The 16,874-nt window shown below is 38.2% G+C and overlaps 1 protein-coding gene across 2 annotated transcripts in view; it reads right to left on the bottom strand.

Moving 5' to 3' along the window:
- UBQLN1 (ubiquilin 1) overlaps positions 1-16,874 on the bottom strand; it is a 48,474-nt gene that overhangs the window by 26,170 nt on the left and 5,430 nt on the right. The window lies entirely within an intron of this gene.

The raw sequence follows: 16,874 nt of genomic DNA, 5'->3' as shown, positions 1-16,874 counted from the left end.
GAGGCCCCTACTACAGACACTACAATTCAAACACCGTAATCCCAGTGTTCCAGGAGGCTGAGGCAGGAGGACTGCTTGAGTCCAGGAGTTCGAGGCTGCAGTGAGCTATTATCACACCACTACACTCCAGCCTGGGTGACAGAGTGATAGCCCACCTCTAAAAACAAAACAAAACAAAAAATCCCCAATTCAAACAATATAGAGGTGCATCCTTTTTATGTCAGTATCTTGATCTTAGTAAGAAATTATTATTACTTCATCTCTAAAACAAAGGTCCTACTATAGGTGCATATATCCTATATTCGATCCTCTGCTAAGGCCTAACAATGCATTGCTTCCCAATATCCTTATTCTTGTTATGTGAGACCAAATTTAGTTCGAGCCACAATTAGCTCTTACCACGTCCAAAATAATCCATTCCTCAGACTTCTATCTTCAGTCCTGTTCCTTTCTTTCTAGTTGAATACAGTATACACAGCCAATCTCATATTCTTGGCCTAGGGGTGGAGTATCTCTAATGCAAATACCCCAAATCTGAAATGCACCAACATCCAAAACTTTTGAGTATCCATGACACTCAAAGGAAATGCTCACTGGAGCATTTCAAACTTTGGATTTTCAAATTAGGAATGCTGAACCAGTAAGTATGTAAGGCAAATATCCCGAAAAAAAAAAAAAAAAAAAAAATCTGAAATCTGAGACACTCCTGGTCCCAACTCTGTCTGTTTAAAAAAAAAAAAAAAAAAGTTTTTGGATAAAGTATACTTAATCTGTATTATACTGACCATCCTTCCCACTTACTTTATTCAGTATTTATTAACAAGCAGTACTATGGAAAATCAAAGATAAAAGACACAACTCTTTCCCTGAAGGTGAACAGTCCAATGAGAGTCAAGTAAAACCATGAAGTCCAAAGGAAGCATAAAGGGAAGTCAGGGAAGGCTTTCCATAAGTGAAAACTAAAGAAAGACAACTAAAGAAAGTAACCGATAAAACGTGAAGAAAGGCTTTCCAGGTACCAGACACATAAAACCAGACAAGAGAAAAGAGCATCGTGCTATAAAGAAAAACTTACTTATACTATTCTCAGATCTTTACCAAAATCACCAGTATGCTTAGGCTTTACCAGACTGTCCAAATAGGAAAGCTTCAGAGTGGGCCCAGGAATCTACATTAAAAGACTGGCTCAAGACATCAGTCCAAATTCAGAAAAGAATCACAACTTCAAACCACTCTATCTCACTGTCCCACAGCAGTGTATCTCAATAGATGAGGAAACTGCTGCCAAGAAGGTGTTTTGGAAATATATAGGGGTATTTTTCTGGTTGTCACGATAAATGGAAAGACATTAAATGACAAAATGTCTGAGATTTAAAAAATCTTGTGGGAACAAGGAAGGGAAGGCATATATAAAAAACATGATAAGCTACATATAATTGTTGAGAATCAGAGATAGGTGCATGAAAGTTCCTAACACTCTACATTTGTGTCTGAATAAAATTTTCCATAATCAAGTTACAACAGCCAATGTAAACAACTGGTTTTTAAAAAATCTGTTTTACCTTTGTCAACTCCCATACACATTGCTAACATTTTGAAAAATACCAAAAAAAGCATAAAGATAACACAAAACTATACTTCAGTAAATATTCTGAAGCTTTTCCGTCTGCATTTTCTTTCCTTTATTTGAAATCCTATGATACATAATCCTTTTATCTAAGATAAGCAATTTCCAAGTAACAGAAAATCTTCATAGAACACCATTTGCATGATATTCTATATCTAGAAACGGGTCATAATTTAACTATCCTCCCATTATTAGACATCTCGTTTTCCCTTTAGTACCTATCCAAAATAATAATATAATGAATGGCAGAACACATGGTTTGTAAGAATTAAACGAGAATGTATATAAATGCAAACATCAGGTATATAGGCAGTAGTCAATAAATGGTAGCTACTACTATGCCAGTTCTCTTAATACTCAACAATTTTGTGAGGAAGAGAGTTTTTAATCCTATTTCAGACACAGAAAAAGAGGTTACAGATGTCTCCCCTCCCCCACACTGACACAGCTAATAAACTGGTAGTTAGGATTCAAACCTAGATTTGACTTCAAAGACAAACCTACCCAGATTAACTATTTTTCATATGCAAAATGAGAGGGTAAGACTAGATTTGTGTTTCTTAACCTTAAACTCAGAAATCCTTTCCAAAATCTTTGATATCCCTCGTTATTCTGAAATAAATGACTTAATTATTTAACATACAGTTATATAGCATTTTCATATTTTAGGATTTGAAGGTAAGATGCTAGATTAAACACATGCATCTGGCCGGGCGCGGTGGCTCACGCCTGTAATCCCAGCACTTTGGGAGGCCAAGGTGGGCGGATCACAAGGTCAGGAGATAGAGAACATCTTGGCCAACATGGTGAAACCCTGTCTCTACTAAAAATACAAAACTTAGCTGGGCATGGTGGTGCATGTCTGTAATCCCAGCTACTCAGGAGGCTGAGGCAGGAGAGTCACTTGAACCTGGGAGGCAGAGGTTGCAGTGAGCTGAGATTGCACCATTGCACTCCAGCCTGGGCGATGAGAGAGAAACTCCGTCTCAAAAAAAAAAAAAAAAAAAAAAAGACATGTATCTATTCTTACATCCTCTCAAATACCTACAAAAAAAACAGTATTTTTTAAACTTTATGGAGACATAACTCATACCACGTAATTCACTCATTTAAAGTATACGATTCAATGGTTTCTGGAGTATTCACAGATATGTGTTACAATCAATTTCAGAACATTTTCTTTACCTCAAAAAAAATCTATACCCTACAGCTATCACCCACCTATGGCTCATCACTTCCAACCATAAGAAACCAGTAATTTATACTTTCTGTTTCCATACGAGTATTTCATATAAATGCAATATTATAACATATGGTCTTTGTGACTAGCTTCTTATACTTGGCACGTTTTCAAGATTCACCCATGTCACAGCATGTGTCAATACTTCATCCCTGTGGCCAAACAGTATTCCATTGTATAGATATACCACCTATTTTGCTTATCCACTCATCAGGCGATGAGCATTTGGGTTGTTTTTACCTTTTGGCTATTATAAACAATGTGATACATTTATCTCAGAGAAATCGACAGACTAAATGGGCAAAAATGAATTAGTAAAAATAGAAAAGATATGAACAATTAACATACGACCTAACTGGGCATACATAGACCACCAAACCCAACAACTACAGAATAAGCATTATTTTTAAGTGCCTTTACTAAATTAGACTACATATGCTGGGCCATAAAGAAAGTCAACATATTTCAAAAAATTAAAATCTGACCAAGTTGTACTCTGTGACCACATGCAATTAAACTACCAAAAAGATAACAAGAAATCAAGTGTTGATCAACTGGAAAAGATGACCTAAGTGGGATACAAAAAGACCTAACCATTGTTTTAAAGGGGCACCATATACTGGACTATCACTAGCAGAGTAAAAAGATAAGCCCTTAAAGAGACAATTTGCAACACAACCAGCACAGCTCAAATCCAGATTTCATAATCTCTACAAATCACCAAGAAACACAACCCAACTGAAAAATGGCCAAGAAACTGAAACAGGAATTTCACAAAAATGAAATCCTTTACATTTAAATGGCAAACAACACAGGTAACTTTAAATTAAAACCAGTGGCAAATGTGCACTGAATGGTTCAGCTTAAGACTGTTAAAGAGTGTTACACAGGATGCAGAGCAACTGGAAACCACACACACTGCGGGTACAAGTATAAATCAGTACATTCTGGAATAATATTTTGCAACAGAAGTTGAACATATGCTTACCCTATGACCCAACAATTCCACTATTTAACAAATTACATGTCCACAAAAAATACAATCAACATTCGAACCAGTACTACTTGTATTAGCCAAAAACTGCAAACAATCCAAATGTCCCTCAACTGTAAAATAAACTATAGTATAGTCATTTAATAGATTACCCCCAATGACAACAAATGAACTACTGCCACATATCATCACGGATACCTCAACACAGAGCGAAAAAGCCAATCACAAATGAATATAAATTGTATGATTTCATTTATATGAGTTTTTTTTGTTTTTTTAAGGGTTGGGGACAAAATCCATGGTGTCCAAAGTGAGAATAGTGGTTACTTTAAGTTTGCAAGTGACTTCTTGGGAGTTGGTATCATGTTGTACTTTCTCGACCTTTAGGCTAAAACACGAACCTGTACGTTTATGACACATGTTTTCTTCTATACTGTACTTTAATAAAAATAGTTTTAAAAGTTGACTGTGAACTTTTAAGCTGCAGCAGGGGCTGGGCGTGGTGGTTCATGACTGTAACCTCAGCACTTTGGGAGGCCAACATGGGAGGACTGCTTGAGCCCAGGAGTTGGAGGCTGCAGTGAGCTATGATCGTGCCACTGCACTCCAGCTTGGTCAACAGCTTGGTCAACAGAACCAGACCCTGTCTCAAAAAAAAAAGAACAGAAACATCAAGAAGTCGAAACACAGCCAGCTCTCCTGAGTATTTCAATTTCAAATTATTCCCTTCCCCAAAGCTAAAATATGTCTCACTGGGAGTGGGTGCAGTGGCTCACGCTTGTAATCCCAACACTTTGGGAGGCCAAGGTGGGTGGATCACCTGAGGTCAGGAATTCGAGACTAGCCTGGCCAACATGGCGAAACCCCGTCTCTGCTAAAAATACAAAAATTAGCCGGGTGTCGTGGCACACATCTGTAATCCCAGCTACTCGGGAGGCTAAGGCACGAGAATCACTTGAACCCAGGAGGCAGAGGTTGCAGTGAACCAAAATCGCGCCACTGCACTCCAGCCTGGGTGACAGAGAGGGACTCATCTCAAAAAAATAAAAAATAAAATAAAATAAAATATATATATATACACATATAATACATATATATATGCCTCATCTTGGGCAGGTCAACTGAAAGGAAATGGAATGAAGAGAACTTAGTTTTAGGTAGCAGACCAGACTGGATATAAGACATGAAAATGACAACAGAGGTAATCACCGAAGGCTAACAAGATGATCCGTTAACACTGTATGTGGCAGAGACAATTAAAACCTGATATCCAAAACAGCTGTAATCTCAAAATCTAATAGAACAGCAATGAATATAGCTCAGTTGAACTTCTGGTAACATTTAAAGACAGGAGTCTCCTAACCATGAGTTGTCAGTATCAGTATCTGAAGGATAATCAGGGCTTTCTGGACAGACTAAGGGCTTCTCTACAATGTACTAGATGCAGTAGAGTAGGACACTACAGTACACATTCAAAAATTACCTCCATTAATCATTATTATACAGCTATGCTGTACCTGGCACCACACACACATTTTCACATTCACTCCTTACAACAAAACCTCAAGAAACCAAACCAAAGTCCTGACAGACATGTGAGAAATCATGTTCACTCGCAAAATTACAGAGCTGTTGACAATTAATGTCATAGATACTGGGATCCTCCAACCTCATGGGACTCTTGGTTCTGGAGGGGTATCTTAAGTCTTGAAGTATGAATTTATGGCAGTTCATGCTAAAAGTTGGAAACATGTTAAAAATGGTGATAGCATACAGTACAGTTCTAGGGAACTACAGACAACTGCATATGACTACCATTTATAATTCAGTTCTTATAAATTTCAAACCATCAATGTCACCTAATTTAGATATTAGAACCACTTCCAAGTAGAAGGCTACTGTTAAATTGATTTGTTCTGAGTGAAAAATACACAAAACTTGGAACAAGCAAGCAAAAACCAAGAGATAAGCAACTTTGTAAGTTCAGCTGTCTGCCATTCTATTTGAAACAAAGGTAAATGAATCTTAAGTTTAATTGTACCGTGCCAGATATGGTACACTTTTCCAAATAAACCATATCTTAGAAAATTAAATCAAGTTAAATAATGTAGTGTTTTTATCTAAATGGAATTTGTTCTACAGCTAAAAATTCTGCACATACTTCAAATATCTTTTACTTCTATTCTGCTTCCTATAGAATAAAAAGTTTTCAGATTACACTGTCTTCAAAATTTCTAGAAATTTTCTCTCTAACATTTGAACGTAACTTCCTTGTCTGTTTAATCTACACTTTTATCATACAACAGCAAAAATCAGAAGCTAAATAGTATTGATATAGAAAAACTTAATTAGCCATCTTAGAAAATCTCAAAGCTGTTTAGACAGAGGTAGCTCACTGACACTATTTCTCTGCACAAAAATAAAACTTACTACAATTATACAAAATATTTTCGGCCAGGCGCAGTGGCTCACATCTGTAATCCCAGCACTTTGGGAGGCCGAGGCAGGCGGATCACCTGAGGTCAGCAGTTTGAGACTCGCCTGACCAACATGGAGAAACCCCGTCTCTACTAAAAATACAAAATTATCCTGGCATGGTGGCACATGCCTGTAATCCCAGCTACTTGGGAGGCTGGGGCAGGAGAATCGCTTGAACCCGGGAGGTGGAGGTTGTGGTGAGCTGAGATCATGCCACTGCACTCCAGCCTGGGCAACAAGAGCAAAACTTTGTTTTAAAAATAATAATAATAACAATAATAATAATTAATAAATATTTTCATCTAGGGAATAGCCAGAACCATAAAGGAAGAATTTTTGTAATTTCCATTAAAAAGATTACCTAGATTAACTTATTTTTATCCTTAAGCCTATGTGGTCACTATTAACTCAAAATGAAAGATACATGATAGAATGGGCCTCAAAGTATCCATATTTCCTACGAATGTACATCCAACTCTGGTCTTGCACTGATAACCTACAATAACTACAGGCCAGAGAACTGAAAGCTGAGAATTACTAAACTCTTTCTCAACAACCATAAGAATCAAAATTCTAATGCACCTTGAATAAGCAATTTAATGATTTCAAAATGAACCCAGCACAGACAAAACAACTTTCAGTAACCCCTCATTTTTTTCAACATCATCCAAAAGCCAGGTGTTACACATGAGTGGATTCTCCAGCTAACTGAAGGTTACCCCTGTGTGAGCACCAAAATTGTTTTCCATTCTACTGAATGTAATTTTAACTTTTGATAATGCTGAGTTACTGGTGTGAATATCAACTGCAGTTCTGCAATATAGTGATAACTGTTCCAGACTCTCAAGGTATCCTGTATCTGCCTTTTTCTTTTTCTTATTTTTTTTTAACCAGACTGTCAAGTTCTTGTCTTGAAAGCACACCTTCTTTCTCCCCTAAATTTTCTATTTTTAATCTGAGGAAGAAGCAGCAAATAATTAAGAGAAGTTAGAAAACCATATCAAATAGAGTGCGCAAAGAATGTGAAATGCTGTCCTGAAATGAAAATGTGTCAAGATTTAGTGTATGAACTTTTATGGTGCCAATCTCAGCTGCTGAGGGCTGACTTTGCTTACTCCCTGTTCTCGATTGTTTTCGAGAAGAAAATAAGACACACATATGGAGGAAAGAGAGGAGAATCAAGGTTAGGAAAGAATATTTTTGAAACATGTAGGCCTGAATTCAAATCTTGGTTTTGCTACATATTAGTTGTGTGACCTGGAGGATGTTACCTGTCTCTGAGCTTTGGTTTCTTCATCAGAAATAGAGATATTTATTCTGCAGGGCTGATGGGAGAATTAAGAGACATATGGAAATTTCCTGGGCACAATTCACTCACTAAGACATTCAAATATTGCTAACCTAATTATGCAAGGATAAACTCTTAACTGTAAACACTCTGAAAATGGAGTTAATCTGACTTTAAAAGCAACATTGTCACCCTTTACAAACATTCCAAAATCCAACCATCCAAACTTGCTTTTAAACAACCATTCTCTATCTCACCTATTAAACATCCGGGGGTTTGGGAATCAACCTATCCAAAAGTAAAATTTACTTCAGCTCTGAAGATAAAACATACACAATTTCATTTCCTGCAGAATCACATATTAACAGCATTTAGCAAGGATTCTCTAAATAGTTATCTGAATACTGTATTCAAATCTTTGCTATTTCAGTATTTTAAGGCAGAGATCCTTCAAGAGTCTATTTTTGAATTAGCTCCTTACTCAATATTGCTAATAATATTTGAAAAAATGTCCATAAATCATCCATATACATGGTTCTGTCAGTTATCACTCTCCAAGAGTCTGATGTTTAACCTTAAAGTTAGTAGTCTTATTTAAAACACTGCATAACCCTTTATACAAGGATGCCAAGTATCAGAAACAACTACACTGAATATGTAACACATATGAGAAAGAGGCACTCTCATAAAACTGTACACAGCCACAAATGTTAGTGTATCGTTTAGAAAATTTATTTTTTAGATTCTCTCTGATTTAAATCTGACAAGAATAACAAACTAAATGTTTCACTATTCACATGCTAGGATAGATATACTTCCTTCTATTGCAAAAACTTAAAACTCAATTCACCAGTGAACAAAAGGCTGCAGGGAAAGAAACCAATATAAGTAAATCATATAAACTCTGAGTCAGGTGCTTTATGCATACGATGTCACGAAATCCTCCAAACAATCTACTGAAGCAGGTATTACACGGTATGTTAAAAATGTAGCCAGTGAGGCTGAGATGATTAAAGCTCCTTACCCATCATCAGATTTCTCTAATTCTAAGGTTCATGCTCTCCTTACTCAAAATAGTAATAAGCAAACCAAAACAATAAATCATAAAAATAATAAGTAATAGTCTAATGAGCTAGTTCTACATGGAAAGACTACCAAGGTAATACAAGTAGAAAGAGTAAGATAAAGAAAATTGTGGGTGGTTGACCCCATTTGCTTAACAAAAGTCAAAAATTATATGTGAACATATAAATACCTTTCTGGACAGAATCACCAAAAAAAAAAAAGTTAACTTTACCTTTTATCCTGAATGGGCCCCCCCACCTTTTTTTTGAGACTAAGTCTCACTCTGTCGCCCAGGCTGGAGTACAGTGTGCCATCTTGGCTCACTGCAACCTCCACCTCCCGGGTTCAAGTGATTCTCCTGCCTCAGCCTCCCGAGTGGCTGGGACTACAGGTGCGCCCCACCACACTGGCTAATTTTTTTATTTTTTAGTACAGATGGGGTTTCACTATATTGGCCAGGCTGGTCTTGAACTCCTGACCTTGTGATCTGCCCGCCTCAGCCTCCCGAAGTGAGGCACCGCACCCAGTCCCCTTTTTTACACTTTTCAACATCATTTGAATTTCTTAATTTTAAAGTAAAAATATGTATAAGGTATTTTTTTAATGTAAAAGTTATATCCTTTAAGAAAACTGGAGAGAGCTGTAAAGAGTAAAAAAAAAAAAAAAAAAAATTACCCCCAAGTTTTAGACATCTGTATAAGCAGCTGCTTAACCAGTAAACCAGGCAGACTGTTGCCGTATCTATAGGACATCAAACTAACTCAGTTGTATACATTTACCTGGAAAAAACAGAGCTCAGGTCTAGCAACAATATTTTGCAAATACACACATATATTTTCATGCCTAATAAATGGAATCTGTGAAGTATGCTAATCCAATAGTCTCTGCAAACAGCAGATTTAAGTATCAACTTCAGTCTCTAAAAAAAGCTCCTAATCTCAATTTAATGGTATTTGTATAGTTTAACTTCACTTTTCAAATTAATTTTTTTTTTGAGTCGGAGTCTCACTCTGTTGCCAGGATAGAGTGCAGTCACACGATCTCAGCTCACTGCAACCTCCACCTCCCGAGTTCAAGCGATTCTCCTGCCTCAGCCTCTCGAGTAGCTGGGACTACAGGTGCACACCACCACACCCAGCTAATTTTTGTATTCTTAGTAGAGACAGGGTTTCACCATGTTGGCCAGGATGGTCTCCAACTCTTGACCTCATAATCCGCCTGCCATCATGATTGTATACACTTATGAAGTACAACATGATGTCTTGATATATGTAAACAATGTGGAGTGATTAAATCAAGCTAATATATCTATCACCTCTCTTATCTTTTTTGTAGTAGCAGCTGCTGGTACAGGAAAGTAACTGTAATAATGCCATCATACATTTAAGTTGACTAAGAATAAACACATTTTTTCAAAATCACATTGTTAAAATATTCCTAATACCACTATTTTCTTTCCGTCTGGGCAACACGGCAAAATCTTGTCTCTATAAAAACAAACAAAAAAATAAAAAACAAAAAAAAAGTACGAAAAATAGCTGGGCGCGGTGATGCACGCCTGTAGTCCCAGCTTCTCCAGAAGCTGAAGTGGGAGAATCGCTTGAGCCCAGGAGGTCAAGGTCACAGTGAGCTGTGACTGCACTACTGCACTTCAGGTTGGGTGATAGAACAAGACTCTGTCTAAAAAAGGAAAAAAAAAAAAAAATCCCAACTAGGTACAAAATATTGCAGATAAATATTTAAAACACTATTTGGTCATTTAATAAATACTTGTCTACTCAGTGTGTGCCCAGGACACAATGCTAGGCAACATGGGATTAGAAAGTAAGCAAAACAGTCCCTGCCCCTGAAGTTCTTACAGTACTTGGGGGCGGGGGGGGGGGGGGGGGGGGTGGGTGAAGGAGACAATCGATATAATCACAAAATGGTATCAGAGATTACAATCAATGATCTGATATAGACTGATGAGTCCAATTACCCTCTGATGAACTAACATTTAAATAAACTTTTTAAAAAAAGATACAGAGTAGGGCCGGGCGCAGTGGCTCACGCTTGTAATCCCAGCACTTTGGGAGGCCGAGGCGGGCGGATCACGAGGTCAGGAGATCGAGACCAGGGTGAAACCCCGTCTCTACTAAAAATACAAAAAATTAGCCAGGCGTGGTGGCGGGCGCCTGTAGTCCCAGCTACTCGGAGAGGCTGAGGCAGGAGAATGGCGTGAACCCGGGAGGCGGAGGTTGCAGTGAGCGGAGATCGCGCCACTGCACTCCAGCCTGGGTGACAGAGCGAGACTCCGTCTCAAAACAAACAAAAAAAAAAAGATACAGAGTATTGCTATGTTGCCCAGGCTGGCGTGGAACTCCTGGGCTCAAGTAATTCTCCCACCTCAGCCTCCCAAGTAGCTGGGACTACAGGCTTGCACCACCATACCTAGCTCTTCAATCAACTTCTAAAGACTGAAAAGCCAGTCAAAGGAAAGTCAAGGCAGTTTGGGGCAGTGGATCGGTGAGGCCTCCCAAGTTTGTACTGGGTTTGAATCTAGAGTCTACTACTTAATATGTGTATGAATTTGATCACATTATTATTATGAGTCTCAGTATCTTTTTTTTTTTTTTTTTAAAGACAGAGTTAGGCCAGGTGCGGTGGCTCACGCCTGTAATTCTAGCACTTTTGGGAGGCAAAGGCGGGCGAATAATGAGGTCAGGAGTTCGAGACCAGTCTGGCCAACATAATGAAATACCGTCTCTACTAAAACTACAAAAAATTAGCTGGGTGTGGTGGTGTGCACCTGTAATCCCATCTACTCAGGAGGCTGAGGCAAAAGAATCGCGTGAACCCAGGAGGCAGAGGTTGCAGTGAGCTGAGATTGCACCACTGCACTCCAGCCGGGGCAACGGTGCAAGACACAGTCTCAAAAAAAAAAAAAAAAAAAAAAAAAAAAAAGACAGTTTCCCTCTGTCGCCAAGGCTGGACTGCAGTGGCAAGACCTCGGCTAGCTGCAACCTCTGCCTCACAGATTCAAGCAATTCTCCCACCTCAGCTTCCCGAGTAGCTGGGACCACAGGCGTGCACCACCACACCCGGCTATTTTTTGTACCTTTTTTTTTTTTTTTTGAGACGAAGTCTCACTCTTATCCCACAGGCTGGAGTGCGATGGCATGATCTCGGCTCACTGCAACCTCCACCTCAGCCTTCCAAGTAGCTGGGATTACAGGCATGCACCACCACGCCTGGCTAATCTCGTATTTTTAGTAGAGACGGAGTTTATCCATGTTGGTCATGCTGGTCTCAAACTCCTGACCTCATGTGATCCCCCCACCTTGGCCTCCCAGAGTGCTGGGATTAGCGGCATGAGCCACCATGCCTGGCCAGCATATTCATTTTTTAAAAAAGGATAATAATAGTGCTTTCAGCATAAAGTTGTGTGACATTTTAAAAAAATATGATGCATCATGCCTTATAAATCATGCCTGCAATAAATATTGGCCATTATGTCATTGTCATTAGGAGCATTTGCAAAGGTTCAAAAAGGGGAAGAAAGAGCCAGTGATATTTGAGGGTAGGGGAAGAGACAATACAAACTGGCTGAAACGCAACGAAAACAGGAGAAAAGGTAGGTGGAAGCACATCCTGAAAGCTTTATTAGCTGTGCTAATTCAGTAGTCACTAGCTACATATATGGCTATTAAGCACTTGAAATGTGGCTACTTTAAAGTGAGATATGCCTAAGTGTAAATTACAAAATATATTTCAAAGACTTAGTATTTCAAAACGCAAGACATTTTATAGTCTTTATATCAATTGCACCTTAAAATATTTTAGACATATTGGGTTAAATAAACATATTAAAATTACAATAGCCAAAAGGTGGAAGCAACCCAAGCAACCAGCAACAAATCAATGGATTTTTAAAATATGGTACATACATATAATGGAATATTATTCAGTCGTACACAGTAAATTCTGGCTGGGTGCGGTGGCTCACACCTGTATAATCCTAGCACTTTGGGAGACCAAGGGGGCAGATTGCTTGAGCTCAGGAGTTTGAGACCAACCTGGGCAACATGGTGAAACCCTGTCTCTACAAAAAAATACAAAGTAGCCAAGCATGGTGATGTGAGCTTGCAGTCCCAGCTACTTGGGGGGCTAAGGCAGGAGGATCACTTGAACTTCAGGAGGTGGAGGCTGCAGCGAGCCATGATTGTGCCACTGCACTCCAGCCTGGATGACAAAGTGAGACCTGTCTCAAAAAAAAAAAAAAAAAGTAAATTCTGACACATGCTACAACATAAATGAACCTTGTGGACATCATACTAAGAGAAATAAGTTAATCACAAAAGGCCAAACACTGTCTTATTCCACTTATATGAAATACCTAGAGTAGTCAAATTCAGAGACAGAAAGAAGAATGGTGGTTGCTAGCAGTGGGGGAATGGGGAAAGTGGGGAGTTATTGTTTAAACAGTACGGGGTTTCAGTTTTGCAAGATGAGTTCTGGAAAGGGATGGTGGTAACGATTGTACAACAATGTGAATGTACTTAATGTCACTGAAGTGAACCCTTAAAAATGGTTAACATGATAAATTTTGTTATGTGAGTCACCACTATCGAAAAATTAACTTCAGTCCTTCCTTTTCATTAAAGTGGCTAATAGGAAAATTACATACGTGGCTCATACTGTTTTTTGTTTTTAAGAGACCAAGTCTCATTCTGTCACCACAGCTGGAATGCAGCAGTGCAATCATAGCTCACTGTAACCTCCAAACTCCTGGGCTCAACCTTGCTGGACTAGCTGGGACTACAGGTGTGTGCCACCACACCTAGCTAAATTTTTATTTTTTTGTAGACAGGCTGGTCTCGAATTCCAGGAGGTGGGGACTGCAGTGAGCCATGATCACTGAGCCATGGTGCTCAAGCAATCCTGCCACCTTGGCCCCGCAAAGTGTTAGGATTACAAGCATGAACCACTGAGCCCTGCTCACACTGTATTTCTATAAAAAATAAGTCATGGTAAAAATTTCCAATGAGAAGTGTTTTGATGAACGAGATATGAGTAACAGGAAGCCCTAATACCAGGGTAAGCAAACTTTCTGTTACAGGCTAGACAGTAAATATTTTTGGCTCTACCAGCCACATGGTCTATTCTGAAAGGAGCTATAGATAACACATAAGCAAATGGGCACAGCAGATTTCGACTACCAGTTTGCTGGCCCCTGCCCTAAAGCACCCATTATAAGCAATGGCTCTTAAATTTTCATAAATGTTGTGAGCCAGTTTAATAACGGTATCTTGAAATCTGCCAGTGAGAATATTTACATCATGGAAATCCAGCAAACACTACAAATCAGTGTTTTTCCTGAAGAACGGGTTGATAAACCAGCATTTACCAGCGAACCACTCACTTAGTAATGAATTAACTTCTCTCCTATACATCTAAAATTATATTCATTATGAACCATCCTTGAAAGAAATGGATAGCTATTCATATCACTTTCTGTGCTCTGTGGTTCAGATGAGAATCTCCAGCTAAGAAGGGTGGTTCTAGAAGAGTAAGAGTCTCTGCCTCTTCCAGGCAGAGAAGCAAGAGTGAACATCATGAAGCAGTCAAGAGTTGTGCCTGGAGAGTGGTGACCTGGGGGGACAGCTTAAGAGGAAGCTTCCACAAGAGGGCTGGGAGCTACGAGATTATGTACATACTATACTCAGTAAAGGTTCAACAATAAGTAGTTATTACTGAATATGTATTATTGTACATAATGGACTAGATTCATCTGTGAACAATTTATTGAGCCCTACGCTCTGGTAACACAATGGTGAACAATCACAGCCCCTCTCTAAAGAGAAGGAATCACATAAATATACAATTTTAAGTTGTGATGAATTCTTATTAAAAACAGGCTACTGTGAGAAATCCAACAGGGGATCCCAATCTAGTCTCGACAATCAGAAATAGATACTACCTGGAGAAACTGACCTTTGCATTAAGATTTAAAGATGGAACAGGAATGAGCAGAGTGTTCTTGCATTCTAGGTAGCAAGAACAAACTGTACAGAAGTCCTCGGGCAGGAAAAAAAGTATTAACAGATCAGGGAACTAGAAGGTCAATGTAGTCAGCCAAGCAAGCAAAGAAAGAAGGCATCTGCAAAAAATGGAGAGGGCATGGAACCGTATTACAAAGGGCCTCACTACTCCATTATACATTCTAAGACCAATAGGGAGCCATTAGCTTTACACAGAGGGTGGCTTGCTCCGATTAACATTTTTCAGAGATCACTCTTGGAATGGCTGGTGAGAGAGTTATAGAAAAGTCAGGCAACTGACCAGTAGGCTACTGCAGTTTCTAGGCAAGAGGTAATGGCAACTTAGTGGAGCCACTACCCGATATTTTAAGTATGTAATCTATTAAACACACAGAAGTTTTTGCTCTCAGGACACCATTTTACAACTTCAGAACTCCAAAGAGTTTTGTTTATTTAGGTTATAGCTGTTGATATTTATAATATTAGAAATTAAAACTGAATAATCTTTAAAAATAAATTCATTTAAAAATAATACATTATATATTGATAAAAATAACATCCTTATGAAAAATAACTACTTTCTCAGTGATAAGAGTGGCATTATTTTAAATTTTTGGAAATCACTTTAGTCTTATAATAGAAGACCGCTGGATTTTCATATCTGTTGTCATACCCCACACCTTAAAGACTCTAGCCAAGTGCACTGCCCAGTTTCGAGAAAATTAGACTGAAAAATAAAAATAACATCTCAGAATTACTATGAAAATAGTTTCATCTCATGGTCCCCTTAACAGGGTATGGGGACCCCCCAAACCACACTGAGAACTACTGCTCAAATAATAAAAAGCAAATTTATCTAGCAGGCTTTCCAGTTTTCCTCAGAATGCCCCCAGCAAAAATAATAATGAAAATAAAAAGCAAAATAATCACAGTAAGATATCATTTCACAGCCAGTAAGATGGCTATAATCACAAAGACAGTAATAAATGCTACTGAGAATGTGGTTATCGGAATCCTCATGCATTGCTAGTGGAAATGTAAAATGGTACAGACACCTTGGAAAACAATTTGGCAGCTCCTCATAAAGTTCAACATAGAGCTTTGACCCAGCAATTTCCACTCCAAGATCTACACCCAAGAAAAATGAAAACGTATGTCCCCACAAAAACTTATACATGAGTATTCAGAGGCATTAGTCATAATAGCCAGAAAGTAGAAACAACCCAATGTCCACCACGTGACAGAAAAATAAAATGTGGAATGCTGTTGGCAACACGATGGAATGTTATTCGGCAATAAAAAGGAAGGAAGTACCGGCACATGCTTCAACAGGGATGAACCTTGAAAACATTATGCTAAGTGAAAGCCAATCACAAAAGACCACATGATTCCACTTACAACAAATGTCCAGAACAAGCAAATCTATAGACAAAAAATAGATCAGTAGTTGCCTAAGGCTGGGGGGCCCAGGGAGAAACGAAGGGCAACTGCTAAAGGGTACAGCGTTTCTTTTTGAGGGTTCTAAACGTTCCAAAATTGACTACACGACCCAGTGAATGTATTACATCAATTACAGACTTTAAAATGGTGAACTGTATGATAGGCAAATTATACTTCAATTATGCTGTTTCTTAAAAAAAAGCTAAGCAATCTCTGTTAATCAGAATCATTAAATAACGAGTTTTTCAGCTGTCCAGTATTAGAATAAAGCAAATAAGAAAACAGTCATCTCATAGACATTTTTTTTCTCAGATATCTTACTATACTGATTCAATCCAACCTTCTGGATAAGATGTTGTCCAGCAGAAATATATATAAGCCACAAGTAATTTAAAAATTTTAAGCAGCCATACTGAAAAAAAGTTTTTAATAAAAGGTCAAATTAATTTTGCTATTTTACTTAACTCATGATCTGCAAAATACTATTTCAACACAGAATATATCAAAACTATTAAGATATTTAAGTTATTTTGTTCATACCAAATTTTCAAAATCTGGTGTAAATTTTACACTTAACACATCTCACTTCAGTCCAACCACATTTTAAGTACTTAACCACATGTGGGTGATGGTATCAAAGTGGACAGTATAGTTCTAGATCCACACTATACAGTATAATGTTAAATGATGTGTGTGATGATGACCCTAAGGCAATTTCCCTT

The sequence above is a fragment of the Nomascus leucogenys genome, chromosome 1a (assembly GCF_006542625.1).
Source record: "Nomascus leucogenys isolate Asia chromosome 1a, Asia_NLE_v1, whole genome shotgun sequence".
In the NCBI taxonomy this organism is placed as follows: Eukaryota; Metazoa; Chordata; class Mammalia; order Primates; family Hylobatidae; genus Nomascus; species Nomascus leucogenys.
The sequence above is the reverse complement of the archived record's forward strand: the minus strand, read 5'-3'. Positions and strand labels throughout refer to the sequence as shown.